Source organism: Equus caballus, chromosome 16, assembly GCF_041296265.1.
Source record: "Equus caballus isolate H_3958 breed thoroughbred chromosome 16, TB-T2T, whole genome shotgun sequence".
Classification (NCBI taxonomy): domain Eukaryota; kingdom Metazoa; phylum Chordata; class Mammalia; order Perissodactyla; family Equidae; genus Equus; species Equus caballus.
In genome coordinates this window covers 32,592,778-32,607,689 of record NC_091699.1, presented here as the reverse complement: position 1 = coordinate 32,607,689, position 14,912 = coordinate 32,592,778, and the positions used below count along the sequence as shown (strand labels likewise).

Below are 14,912 nucleotides of genomic sequence, written 5' to 3'. Positions count from 1 at the left end.
CTGATGGCTAATTTTCAATCCTCCTCTAATTTCTTTCTTGTGCTACAGCAAGCCTCAGAAAATACTTCACCATGAGAGCAATTTCTATATGCTCTCCTCTTCTTGTCCAAATAGAACTGGAGATATCCAAATGAATCTTAATAGTTTAGTAAAATTGAATTTAGCTTCTCTAGACCATAACAATTAGTATTACTCCATTGTGAGCATATCTGGGTTGTAATTAGGAAAACTCAACATTACCTCTGACACTGAAGTGCTCTGGGAAAATGCCTAATTTACATACAGCTATGCCAGTTCTGTGACTTCGGCATCTGGTGCATTGTGAAGGACGGTGTGATTGTGCATGCAAAGTGGAGAGACATATAATAACGACAGAAAACCACTCTCAGGATTGTCTATAGGTCAATTGAATTTCTGAATTTAAATGTCAAAAATAAAAATCATTCTTAGGCCATTATGAATATTCAGTACTAAGTAGATAGAAATGGCAGTGGGCTGGCCTCAGTCTAGTCAAACATCCGGATTCATTCATTCCTTCAGTTAGTGCACAAATATTCATTGAATACCTTCAATGTTACTTAGGATTGTGTTAGGCATCAAGTAGCAGAATGCCTACCTGCCGTAGCTTGAATAATAGAAATTGATTTTTCTTGGATAACAAGAAGTCCAGAGGTATTGTTTGACGATCTTGTTTCAGTGACATAAGTGCCAGTATTGTAGCAATTTTCCTGAACTTTCTTTCATGATAGCTACCAAAGTGGCAACTGTCGTGTAATTGTTCAAGACAGCCAGTGCCAGGATTGAGGACCAGGCCACCAGTGACTTTGTGGAGTTGGGGTCTAGGCTGGCCTCAGTTACATATGTGATGGTTAGCAGGCTACTTGGTCCAGGAGGGATAGCGTCTGTCTGCTCCACGTGACCTTTCATCAAGGTCAGTTCAGGGCTCCAAGAGCAGCAAGCCCCAAGCACAAGCACGTTCGAGCCTCTTCTTGTGTTGTATTTGCTGATCGCTAATTAGGTAAATAAAGCACATGGCCAAACCCAGATAGAAGGACTGGGAAAATAGACTCCACTTCTTGATGAAACGAGAGGCAAAGTCACATTGCAAAAGGGTTGACACAGAGGGAGAGGAAGAATTTGTGGCCATTTCTACAATCGGAAAATGAAAAGTTAGTATCGCCTGACATAAAGAGTAGGTAAATACAAAAAATGAAAACTGGGGGCTGGCTCTGTGGCTGAGTGGTTAACCACTCCACTTTGGTGGCTCAGGGTTCCCTGGTTCAGATTCTGGGCGCAGACCTAACGCCACTCATCAAGCCATGTTGTAGCGACATCCCACATAGAAGAACTAGAATGACCTACAACTAGAATATACAACTATATACTGGGGCTTTGGGGAGAAAAAAAAAAAGAGGAAGATTGGCAACAGATGTTAGCTCTGGGCCAATCTTCCTCACACAAAAAAAAAGAAATAAAATGGCTGACACAAAAACAATAAAAATGAATTAGCATTACTAAACCACTATTGCTATTTTAAAAAGCTTTTCAGACCAGGATGACCACCACGACCCTCCCCACCTCCTTCAGAGATCCTTAGCTCTCAGATGGGGAAGTGCTGCTCTCATCTCTAGGTTTTGCTGTTGAACTTTGTGAATGCATTACATCCTTCTTCCAATTTAGCTAAACTTACAGCCTTTCAGTTTAACAAGAAGAGGAGGAGATATGTGGCTTGAAGCAGTAGAACTATGATTCCTAACTTTTTGCAAATGGCTACATCGGAAACATTGCTGCATTTATATTTCTGGTCTCTGATTTTCTAGCTTTCCTGATACCATCATTGACATGAACAAAGTAAGTTGCAAAGTGCCAATATTGTGGATTTTCTTTTCCCGTGTATGTTGGCAGTTTCTAAAGGTTCACTCTGGTTGTTTAAATAAAGTTGCTTGATATTATTAAAATTGAGTATTTAAAAATAAGGACTTTATATCATCTCTCATTTGCTCATCTACTTTAAAACTCATATATGAAAGCTCTGGCATGCTTTTCTGGAGCTCAGACTGCCTAGATTGAGTGGTGCTAAGCATAGAGTGGATAGTCTAGAAATGTTTTCTGATAGGTAAAGCTGAACTCTTCCAAACCATCCAGACAATTCCACAAAAATAACCATGCTAATTGTGTGGCATTGTGTAGGGGAAAAGAAAGAAAGCAGATGATTATTATTTTTCTGCTTCTCGAGGAGCTGCTGAGCAAAGGCTTATGCCGAAGAGATATTGGGAAGTTCTTGCCAAATTACAAAAATAACCAATTATCGAATTATTTTGCCATTTTAAACACATATACACAAATAAAACTAGATCCAAGGGTGCTCCATGATGAAGACTTACACGTTTCATCCTCACATGAAAGTCAGATTATATTTTCTGAAGTTAAATTATAATAAACCTGAAGCCACAAAGTCTCCCCCAGAGACTCTATGAGCATAAGAACATTACAGCGTGTTGTGCTCTTATTTCATCAAACATCTGTGAGACAGGCATATGAAGCATTGACAGTCAAAGTCTTTTCATCCAGGCTTCATGCCTCCTACGATTTCCATGTTCTCAGTTGTAATCCACTCAACCACCCATGACATCCTAACAAAATAAGAGAAACTGTGTGTCTCATTCAATTCCCCAGGATTTGGCTCCTAAGGCAGTAGGTGAGTTCAGGGTTAGAATGCTTCTCTCCGACTTGCTATCAATTTTTATAGATCTGAAGACGCCTAAGAGCTTTTTCCTGCTCTGTTCTTTCTCCGTGGTCTAAAGTCTCCCTCAGCGCCAAGAGCATCTCACTGGGAGTTTGAACTTTCCTTTAATCTAATCCATTTAGAAAATGACTCACAATTTATTGAATAAAGTAGAGAAAATTGATAACTTTTCATTAGGCTGACAAAGTCTTTTTCACTGCTGGCATCCAAAATGTGTTTTCTATTTAAATTTTATTTATATCAATCTTCTCTAGTGGGAGTGAGATTAAAATGAAAGACCTTACAATCAGTGTACAACTTTCCCATTACTGCCAAGCTTGTGAACACTAGTTTTGCAAAGGAACTTGATGCCAAAGAATTTTCTGCGAATAATTTAATATTTGAGATCGGTTTGCAAAATGGAATCAACCAAAAGTGATATTTTAATATATCAATAACTATAAAAGTGATTACACATGAAAAGAGGAAAGTGTACTTTAACGTTATTTGATTATGGTAAATCTGTAGCAATTCTAGCAAAAACTGTATTATAGAATCTAATAATAACCTCATAAAGTAGTTTTTCAAATTGAGAAAATGCTTGTATACAAATATATTCCTCCAAAGAGCCATTTCTATAGTTTTAAGATCACAGAGAACTAACATTCAAAAGATATATTTACAAGCAATTTTTAAGGCACATGTGCAAAAGATATGTGTGTATATATATATATATATCTCTCTTGTAAATATTTTTTTTAATCTTATTTTCCCTTTGGTTTAAAATGTAGAGCCATTTTGGAGTTCTTCTCTCCACCCACTTCCAGGTTACACACCCCCCTCCCCATTCTGTTACCATGGATATAAATGGATCACATAGAAGTGGCAACCAAATTCCAGAAAGACAAACATAAATGCAGTTTCTATTCTGAATTAGCAAGATTCTCCACACCAAGTTGGCCAAACCTAAGACGTGTGTTGTAGGTACACCCCATTCATTAGGGACCTCCAAGAAATATCAATCTACACTAAATAATCTAATATGGTTATTTCAGGAGTTTTTTTGGCTTAGAGCCTTCACTATTCTTGACCTCTTTATTCTCTCCTCATTCTGTTACAGCCCTCTCAGTTGGATTTCTTCGAGGAAGAATTAGTCACAAAGAAATTGAGATTCTATTACTATATTAAGTCCGCTCTGTAGATAGTCACAATGGAATATGAAGACTAGCAGTGACTAGGGTCATTAGCTAGCTAAGCAACGTGTTTCTATAACCCCAAAAGATGAGCAAAATCCATACTTCACTAAAGGCATTAAGAATCCTGAGCAGTGTCGGTGAGGCTATGCAGAGAAATGGTTACCTCTGGTGGGAAATAGCAGTTAGTACAATTTTTCTGGAGGACAATTTGATTATACATATAATCTATAGATAGATAGACAGAAAGACAGATAGAGAGAGAGAGAGAGAGAGAGAGCTCACAAGTACTAAACATCTTTTTACCCTTTGATTCAGAAATTCCACTTCTTGGAATTCACTCTGGAGAAATAATTAAATATATTAGCCAAAATACATGTGCAAGAATGTCCACATAAGCATCCTTTCTAATAGCAACCAACCAACCAACCAAAAAAAAGACAACTGAGATTTCCCACAGTGGGGGATTGGTTAAAAGATGAAGCTGCTGCCCTGCTAGGGGATATTGTACATGCATTAAAATAGTGATGCACTTCATTTATTTATAGGCATGGAAAAAATGTATGATTTGATGGTTAGGTTTCAAAGAAGGATAAAAGATAGTATATGTGGTATGATCTTACTTTTATCAAAAAAAGTATATTATATATGTGTTGGTGTACGCATTTATTCAACCACTTTAAAAATATATATTGATCACCTGCAATGTGTCAGCACTCTTCTAACCACTTGGGAATACAAAATCCAAACCTTCATGGAGCTGACAATCAAGTGGGAGGAAAAGACAAATATCCAGGTAATTAAAAATGTTGTGTGAATTACATGCTATGAAGAAAATCAAAGCAAAATATAAGGGAAAGTGGCAGGGTCAGATGGGTGTGGATTGTTTTAGATAAGTTATCAAGAAAGGCCACTCTGAAGAGGCACAATTGAATTGAGACCTAGTTAATGTCAATTCTGGGAGAACACAGCCCCAGACAGCGGGTAAGCCAAGTCAGAAGAGAGTTACAGGTTTGCAGAATAGCTAGAGGGGCAGAGAGATTGGAACCAAATGAGGGTGAGTGTGGGGATGGCAGAAAACATGGTTGGAGAGATGGGAGGAGCCAAATAACGTGGATCATTGAAGGCCGTTGTAAAGAGTTTAGAATTTATTCTATGTGATGAAAACCACTGGAGAGTTTTAAGCAGAGGGATGATTTGAAATTATTTGCATTTTAAAAGATCACTCTGGATGCTGTGTCAGGAATAATCAGAGAGAAAGTCTGGGGAAAATACACCCAAGTGTAGCAGTCTATCTCTGCCTAACGTGATTCTGTTTATTTTCCTTTTGCTAATTATCTGTATGTTTCCAATTTTAGAAAAGAATATATATTACTTTTAAAATTAGGGAGGAAAAATGTAAAGTTTTCTGTGATTGGCGAAAATAAGAATGTTAAAATGTTTGTGTCTCAACCAAATTGCAAATTACTATCTACTATAAACTTCAAGGTTACTCTCAAAACTTTTAAACGTAGAATGTTAAATTTGAGAATACGAGGAATGCACAGTAGCAAATTTGTTTAATAATCATGATTCTTTGTGTTCCTTCTTAACCATATATTTAAAATTGTGTACCTACGCAAATGCAAAAAAATATATAGCGAATTTAATTCTAAAATAAAACCGTCCATTTAGTGAAAGCAAAACTAACATCCGGTGTCTGATTTATAAGTGTATGCAAGGATAGAGTTATCCTGTATTGAAAGTGCAGAATAAGCTCGGGACTCTAGGTGTCCAGCCCATGAAGAACAATATTATTATCGACAGGAGTTAGAAGTGCTCCCTTGAATTGGCAAAAAGTCTCTGAAAATTCCCTCTCACCAGAGAAGACAACTTCTTTCAAAGCAGTAGGAACTATACCCTTGCATTCTGATAAGACAGCTTAGAACAGCCCATGACAAGTAAAAAGTTTCTTTATGTTTTGTATTTTATCTTAAAATTCATGTGAAGTTAGCCTTTTACCTCATAATATGTATAATTATTTGCTTTAATGTGAAAACCGTTTTGTTGATTACTTAGTTGTCATCAACGAAGATTTCTCCTACTGCCGTCACCCTGACAATCTGAATCAGACCCACTTATTAGTTTCTCTCTTATAGCACAGCATATCTTTTTCCATATCACAATTTGTCAATATATATTATCGTATCATGACATTTAGTGTCTTATCTCCCACAAGAGACTGTTCACCTCTTTAGGGTAGGAACTGTGTCCATTTTATGTCCACACAGCAGTTAATGAATGGCTTTTGAATGAATAAAAGATAACTTTTGTCTTCAGATACCTTCAAGGAAAATTACCACTCAAGGAAATTGTACCACACTCATCTTGTGGCTTTAAATACTGCCCATTTCACAATCCACACCCTCGCCTCTATCCTCCTAAGATGAAATTTCCTGAGTTTGAAAAGAAATACAGTCTAATCAATAAAAAATGAGTATATGCATCCCAGAATTAGTATAAGCTTCCATTAAAGATAAGGCGTTAACTCTCTATGAAAACAATTGGATGGATGCATACATAGCTGGATAGAGGACATATGGATAAATAATAGTAATAATTGCCATGTGTTGAGTATAAAGTTTATTAGGCATTATGTTAAGTACTTTATCTGATCTAAAAGTCACTACAACCAGTTGTGATTTTTTTTTTAACTCCATTCGTAACTCAGGAAACTGAGACTTGAACTAAGCAACTTTCAGAAGCCATACTACCAGTAAGTGGTGGAGTTAATATTCAAACCCAGGTCCCTCTAACACATACCCAAGAGCTTAGAGTCTTAAGCATTACCTAATGCCTCCACGTGGATCCTATCATTAAATGTGGGCTCACAGGAAAGAGGGAGTTTGGAATGACTGCAGGCAACAGTATTCAATGCCTTTAATTTTTGCTCTGCTTTAATAAAGACAATAACACATAGGGAGTCACTCTAGGTCTTTCGAAGAAAAGCAATGTAACAGCTGTTCCAGTAACCTGTGCGAAAAGGGAGGCCAGAGAGCTGTCCCAGTCCACTAATGGAGTTCCAGCCGTTGCTTTAAATTGCATGACAGGTTGCACAAAAATGAGCCTGGAAATTTGTCTTGACTGATGTATTTATAACCCACTTCTGGGAACATGAATGCAATCATATGTTCAACCATTTAATTTATGCTCAAACTCTGGTAAGTCACAGAAGCAAGCTGAGAGTTTGGCATAATATCGAAGAGCAATCGTTTACTCTCTAACTTTGTGAAGAGTTGCCTTTTCTGTTTTGGAGCAATTTTATTTTTTGAGTCATAAAAATGATGAAGCTACTGATGATAATAGTAGCTAATATTTGTTGAAATATACTGAATGCCAGACACTCTGCTAAGTGCTTTGAATGCATTTTCTCGTGTAATCCTCACAATCCTTTGATGGAGGCACTACTTTTTTCTTTCTCTTTTTGTTTCTTTTTTTATTCATTCATTCTTAAGTTGCAAACCTGTTTTGAGCTACACTATGCCATTCAAAGTTTAATGCAAGATGATCCCTGCCTTCAAGGAGCTCACTGCCTTGTGACGAGGCAAGGGCATGACCTGATAACTACAATCCCGTGTGGTTGGGGTTACAGTTAATATGGTTGAGTTATTGGCCATAGAGTTTCCTCAGTTGCAACTCTGCCCTTATTCACAATTAGTGAGTAGGCATCCAAAATCAAGACCCTGTCCCTTCTGTGTTTGAATGTGCTTAACTGGCATTTCAGCTGCTCGCTTCTTCCTTCTTCCATTTTACACATCACTGCCAAATTCACCTTCCCCAACCAGCCCTGTAAACATATCTACCATTTGCTCACTGAATACAGAATCTTTAGTGACTTACCATTCCAAAAAAAAAAAAACAAACAAACAAGCCCAAGCTCCTTGCTTTCAAGAACTTCCACAGTCTTAAGCTTTTCTCTTCATACTCCCCAGTGTGAGCCTTCTCTCCCAGCACAACGGCATATTTCCTGCTGGAGGAGTACTTCACTCCTTTATACCTTCTTACCATACTTCATGCCAAAATGCCAAGAGCGCCCATATTGAGAAACCCGGAGCTGAATGATAAGCTCTGAGGGCAAGGACTGTGCCATGTTTAGTATGCGATCCTCTCAGTAAATCAGGTAGTGGTTAGACTCCAGAAAGTGCTTGGTGAACATTTGCTCAATTGAGACTCAAACATTCTCTATTGAAATGATAAAAAGGGACTGCAATTCTTAGACAATATATGTGTATTTGCCAGATTTATTAAGCCCATTGCTTATTAGTGCCATGTTGTATTCACATGGGAAAATGCCTCAAAGTGAACAACAATAACAAGAAAAAAAGGATTTCTGCTCTTTTTAGGATTTATCTCTGAAAGATAGATGATTCTTCCTTTCCAGTCAACTTTTGCTCTACAGCAATATGACCTGGTATAAGGGCAAAATCAAGACTCATGATTAAAGTGGCTTTAGTGATTTTAAGAATCTCTCAAGGATAGATGAACATCCTTGAGAGAGCTGAAGATCAGATATTTTCCTGAGCGTGGCACGTTCATAGAGTGAATCCCGGAACCCCGGGGGTAACAGGGAGCTTTAAGACCCTCTTCCGTAATCACCACAGAGGAGAGTTGGGTTTTGCAGCTGAAAATTAACTCAGTTCTTCTAGAGGATAAAAAGTCTTTCTAACAGTTATGCACCTACCTCACAAGTTTCCTGTGGCTTCAGAAAGTGTGGAAATTTCGCTAGTGGAAATTTCTATTAAAATTCTATAACTGATGAAATCAAGTGCTGTGTAGCTCAGACTTGGAAGAAACAAGTGAGATATAAACTGGCTCTTGCTCAAATTATTTTTGTAAGCTAATTTTGCAAGAAACTAAATGTCTTTGTTATCCACAAGTGTTTGTGTTGACGTGAGATTTATTTCAATAATAATATAGCAGAGAGAATTCATTCATCCGCTTAGCAGTCAATAAATGCTTTCTTAGAGCTCTATGAATCCTGAACACAAAACTAGAATAAGTTAGCCCCATCATGATGAAAAACATGGATGTTGTGGTTAAGCAGCCCTGAATTCTAGTGTTAACTCCTGCACTTCCTACCTGAGTAAGCTTGGGAAAGTCACTTAACCTCTCTGGGCTTCAGTTTTGTCATTGATAAAAGGAGTTCATAATAATACCCGCTTTATAGGGTTGCTATGAAGATTGAGGTAACATATTTATTATTTATGTGTGTGTGCATCATAATATATTTTGCATTCTGTGTATATTACATCATGTTCACCACCCAAAGACTAATTATAATCCATCACCACACACATGGGCCTCTACACCCCTTTCGCCCTCCCCCCTCCCCTTTCCCCTCTGATAACCTCCAACCCAATCTCTGTTGCTATGTGTTTGTTTGTCGTTTTTTTCTCTTCTACTTATGAGTGAGATCATACGGTATTTGACTTTCTCCCTCTGACTTGTTTCACTTAGCATAATATCCTCAAGATCCATCTGTGTTGTCACAAATGGCTTAATTTCATCATTTCTTGTGGCTGAGTAGTATTCCATTGTGTATATATACCAGATCTTCTTCATCCATTCATTCTTTGATGGGCACCTAGGTTGCTTCCAAGTCTTAGCTGTTGTGAATAAGGCTGCGATGAACACAGGGGTGCATGTATCTTTATGCATTTGGGTTTTCAAGTTCTTTAGATAAATACCCAGCAGTGGGATAGCTGGATCATATGGTAGGTCTATTCTTAATTTTCTGAGGATACTCCATACTGCTTTCCATAGTGGCTGCACCAGTGCACCAGTTTGCACTGCCACCAGCAGTGTACAAGGGTTCCCTTCTCTTCACATCCTCTCCAACGTTTGCTGTTTCCCGTCTTGTTAATTATAGCCATTCTGACCTGAGTGAGGTGATACCTCATTGTAGTTTTGATTTGCGTTTCCCTGATAGCTAATGATGTTGAGCATCTTTTCATGTCCTTGTTGGCCATCCATATATCTTCTTTGGAGAAATCTCTGTTCAGATCTTTTGCCCATTTTTTAATTGGGTTGTTGGGTTTTTTTGCTGTTGAGACATATGAGTTCTTTGCATATTTTGGATATTAACCCCTTATCTGATATACGGTTTGCAGATATCTTCTCCCAATTGTTAGGTTGTCTTTTTGTTTTATTGATGGTTTCCTTTGCTGTGCAGAAGCTTTTTAGTTTGATGTAGTCCCATTTGTTTATTTTTTTCTTTTGTTCCTCTTGCACAGTCAGACATAGTACTTGAAAATATGCTCCTAAGACCAATGTCAAAAAGCATACCACCTATGTTTTCTTCTAGAAGTTTCATGGTTTCAGGTCTTACATTCAAGTCTTTAATACATTTGAGTTGATTTTTGTGCATGGTGTAACATAACGGTCTACTTTCATTCTTTTGCATGCGGCTCTCTAGTTTTCCCAACCCAGTTATTAAAGAGACTCTCCTATGAGATAATATATTTAAACAACCTAACATAGAAACACATAAGAAGCATTCAGAAATGTCAGTTATCATTATTAATATATATCATTATTGAGCTGACCATAGTAATTCAAGTCATTTAAGAATTATTTATATTTACATTTTTCTTGTTATAAGTTTCTCCATAAAGAAATTATAAAAACAGTTAAATAGCATTCATAATAGCTAATTTTACTAAGCTATTAATTTTACTATTTATTAATCTAATTGATCATTCTTCTTCCAATAATCTGAAGGTTTTCAGTAGCTCCAAGTTTGGGAGAAGAGGATGCAGTTTTTAAATCTTCTTTTTGTGAATTTTTTTAAAGATATTGCGGGAAATATGAGTTTATGAAAAAATTAGGATGAGAGACCATAATTTGAACTGGAGCATGAAATAAAAAGTATTAAGATGACCATGTAATGCACAAATGAGAAAGAAATAAGTCTAACAGCATCCTGTGAAAAGCAGCACTGGAAGAATTGCCTAGAGTCCACAGAGGGTAGTGCCAGATCATCAAATTCTCTTTGGAAAAGACAACTATAATAAGAATGTTTAGAGACTATGGGCAGGTCTGGGACGTTCTTATTCTTAGAAAGCCTTTTCTTTTTCCTTATGAACCAACGGATCTTTACAATCTTGAATTAAAGGTCATATGTGGGTTTCGAGACATACTCTTTTTCCTACTGTCTCCATTTTCATTTAGGAGATAATGCATAAGAGAAGGAGAAACTGCTTTGTTAGCTCGCAACAAAGTAGGTCAACTCCAAGAGGACAGAGAACAGCCAAAGAAGAAGGAACAGGGTTCTTTTAGGAGACAAAGATGCTAAAGGCTGACCTCACCAGCTGTGGTTCATTATTTGCGCACCTCTGAAAGAGTAACAAACCCTAAATCAAAGTCTGTTGGGAAAGGCAGTTTCCCCTCCGAGCTAAGATCAGAGGGTTTCCACCCATGATGGTATAGATTTAGGGCAGCAATGTTGAAGTATTAGGTGGGCTTTAAGGGGATAAGTGTGGCAAATGTGACTGGCCTGTTTCTGACTGAGCACCAGCCCAAAGGGAGCTTCAGATTATAGGCTCTCAATAAACACTGCCAAACCCTGACTTTTATCTTATGTTAACAGAAGGTTTGCAATTTACTTTTGTTCCCTTTCTTTTTTTTTTTAATTAAGGTTATGAAAGTTAACATCCTTATGAAATTACAGTTGTACATCATTATTAGTCATGTTGTAGGTACACCACTTCACCCCTAGTGCCCTCCCCCCCACCCCCCTTTCCCCTGGCAACCACCCATCAGTTCTCTTTGTCCATATGTTAACTACTACCTATGAGTGGAGTCATACAGAGTTCCTCTTTCTCTGTCTAGCTTATTTCACTCAACATAATACCCTCAAGGTCTATCCATGTTGTTGTGAATGGGACGACTTTGTCCTTTTTTATGGCTGAGTAGTATTCCATTGTATATATATACCACATCTTCTTTATCCAGTCCTCAGTTGCTGGGCACTTAGGTTGGTTCCATGACTTGGCTATTGTGAATAATGCTGCGATGAACATAGGGGTGCATGGAACTTTTGGAATTGCTGATTTCAGGTTCTTAGGATAGATACCCAGTAGTGGGATGGCTGGGTCATAAGGTATTTCTATTCTTAGCTTTTTGAGGAATCTCCATACTGTTTTCCATAGTGGCTGCACCAGCTTGCATTCCCACCAACAGTGTATGAGGGTTCCCTTATCTCCACAGCCTCTCCAACATTTGTCACTCTTGGTTTTGGATATTTTTGCCATTCTAACAGGTGTAAGGTGATATCTTAGTGTAGTTTTGATTTGCATTTCCCTGATGATTAGTGATGATGAGCATCTTTTCATGTGTCTATTGGCCATCCGTATATCTTCTTTGGAGAAATGTCTGTTCATGTCCCCTGCCCATTTTGTAATTGAGTTGTTTGATTTTTTATTGTTGAGTTGTGTGAGTTCTTTGTATATTATGGAGATTAACCCTTTGTCAGATAAATAACTTGTGAATATTTTTTCCCAGTTAGTGGGCTGTTTTTTTGTCTCAATCCTGTTTTCCCTTGCCTTGAAGAAGCTCTTTAGTCTGATGAAGTCCCATTTGTTTATTCTTTCTATTGTTTCCCTCATGTGAGGGGTTATGGTGTCCGAAAAGATTCTTTTGAAGCTGATGTCAAAGAGTGTACTGCCAATATTCTCTTCTAGAAGACTTAATGTTTCAGGCCTAATCTTTAGGTCTTTGATCCATTTTGAGTTTATTTTAGTAAATGGTGAAAAAGAATGGTTGATTTTCATTCTTTTACATGTGGCTGTCTGTTTTCCCAGCACCGTTTGTTAAAGAGACTTTCTTTCCTCCATTGTAGGCCCTCAGCTCCTTTGTCAAAGATTAGCTGTCCATAGATGTGTGGTTTTATTTCTAGGCTTTCAATTCCATTCCATTGATCTGTGCATCTGTTTTTGTACCAGTACCATGCTGTTTTGATTACTGTAGCTTTGTAGTATGTTTTGAAGTCAGGGATTGTGATGCCTCCAGCTTTGTTCTTCTTTCTCAGGATTGCTTTAGCAATTCGGGGTCTTTTGTTGCCCCATATGAATTTTAGGATTCTTTGTTCATTTTCTGTAAAAAATGACATTGGAATTCTGATTGGGATAGCATTGAATCTGTAGATTGCTTTAGGTAGTATGGACATTTTAACTATGTTTATTCTTCCAATCTATGTGCATGGAATGTCTTTCCATCTCTTTATGTTGTCATCGATTTCTTTCAAGAAGGTCTTGTAGTTTTCATTGTATAGATCTTTCACTTCCTTGGTTAAATTTATCCCAAGGTATTTTATTCTTTTTGTTGCAATCCTGAATGGGATTGAGTTCTTGAGATCTTTTTCTGTTAGTTCATTGTTAGCGTATAGAAATGCTACTGATTTATGTATGTTGATTTTATACCCTGCAACTTTGCTGTAGTTGTTGATTGTTTCTAATAGTTTTTCTATGGATTCTTTGGGGTTTTCTATATATAAGATCATGTCGTCTGCAAACAGCGAGAGTTTTAATTCTTTGTTGCCTATTTGGATTCCTTTTATTTCTTTTTCCTGCCGAATTGCTCTGGCCAAAACCTCCAGTACTATGTTGAATAAGAGTGGTGAAAGTGGGCACCCTTGTCTTGTTCCTGTTCTGAGAGGGATGGGTTTCAGTTTTTGTCCGTTGAGTATGATGTTGGCTGTGGGTTTGTCATATATGGCCTTTATTATGTTGAGGTACTTTCCTTCTATACCTATTTTATTGAGGGTTTTTATCATAAATGGATGTTGCATCTTGTCAAATGCTTTCTCTGCATCTATTGAGATGATCATGTGTTTTTTGTTTCTCATTTTGTTAATGTAGTAAATCACGTTGATTGACTTGCAAATGTTGAACCATCCCTGTGTCCCTGGTATAAATCCCACTTGATCATGGTGTATAATCTTTTTGATATATTGCTGTATTCGATTTGCCAAAATTTTGTTGAGGATTTTTGCATCTATGTTCATCAGTGACATTGGCCGGTTGTTTTCCTTCTTTGTGTTGTCCTTGTCAGGTGTGGGGATCAGGGTGATGTTGGCTTCATAGAATGTATTAGGGAGTGCTCCATCTTCCTCTATTTTCTGGAATAGTTTGAGAAGGATAGGTATTAAATCTTCTTTGAATGTTTGGTAGAATTCTCCAGAGAAGCTGTCTGGTCCTGGACTATTATTTTTGGGGAGGTTTTTGGTTACTGTTTCTATTTCTTTACTTGTGATTGGTCTATTCAGATTCTCTATTTCTTCCTGATTCAGTTTGGGGAGGTTGTATGAGTCTAAGAATTTATCGTTTCTTCTAGGTTGTTCAATATTTTGGCATATAGTTTTTCATAGTATTCTCTTAAATGATCTTTTGTATTTCTTCAGTATCTGTTGTGATTTCTCCTCTCTCATTTCTAATTTTATTTATTTGAGACTTTTCTCTTTTTTTCTTAGTGAGTCTGGCTAAGGGCTTATCGATTTTGTTAATTTTTTCGAAGAACCAACTGTTCGTTTCATTGATCCTTTATACTGTCTTTTTTGTTTCAATATCGTTTATTTCTGCTCTAATTTTTATTATTTCCCTCCTTCTACTGACTTTGGGCTTTGTTTGTTCTTATTTTTCTAATTTTGTTAGGTGTCATTTGAGGTTGTTTATTCAAGATTTTTCTTGCTTATTGAGGTGAGCCTGTATTGCAATGAATTTCCCTCTTAGGACTGCCTTTGCTGTGGCTCAAATAAGTTGGTATGGTGGTTTTCATTTTCATTTGTCTCCATATAATATTTGATTTGTTCTTTAATTTCTTCAATAATCCATTTTTTGTTCAGTAGCATGTTATTTAGTCTCCACATTTTTGCCCCTTTCCCAGCTTTATTTTTGCAGTTGATTTCTAGTTTCATAGCATTATGATCCAAAAAGATGCTCTATATTATTTCAACCCTC

General features: G+C 37.2%; 1 protein-coding gene across 2 annotated transcripts in view; it reads left to right on the top strand.

The window, feature by feature from the left end:
* Positions 1-14,912, top strand: part of TAFA1 (TAFA chemokine like family member 1) — a 465,614-nt gene that overhangs the window by 439,557 nt on the left and 11,145 nt on the right. The gene's annotated exons all lie outside the window — the stretch shown is intronic.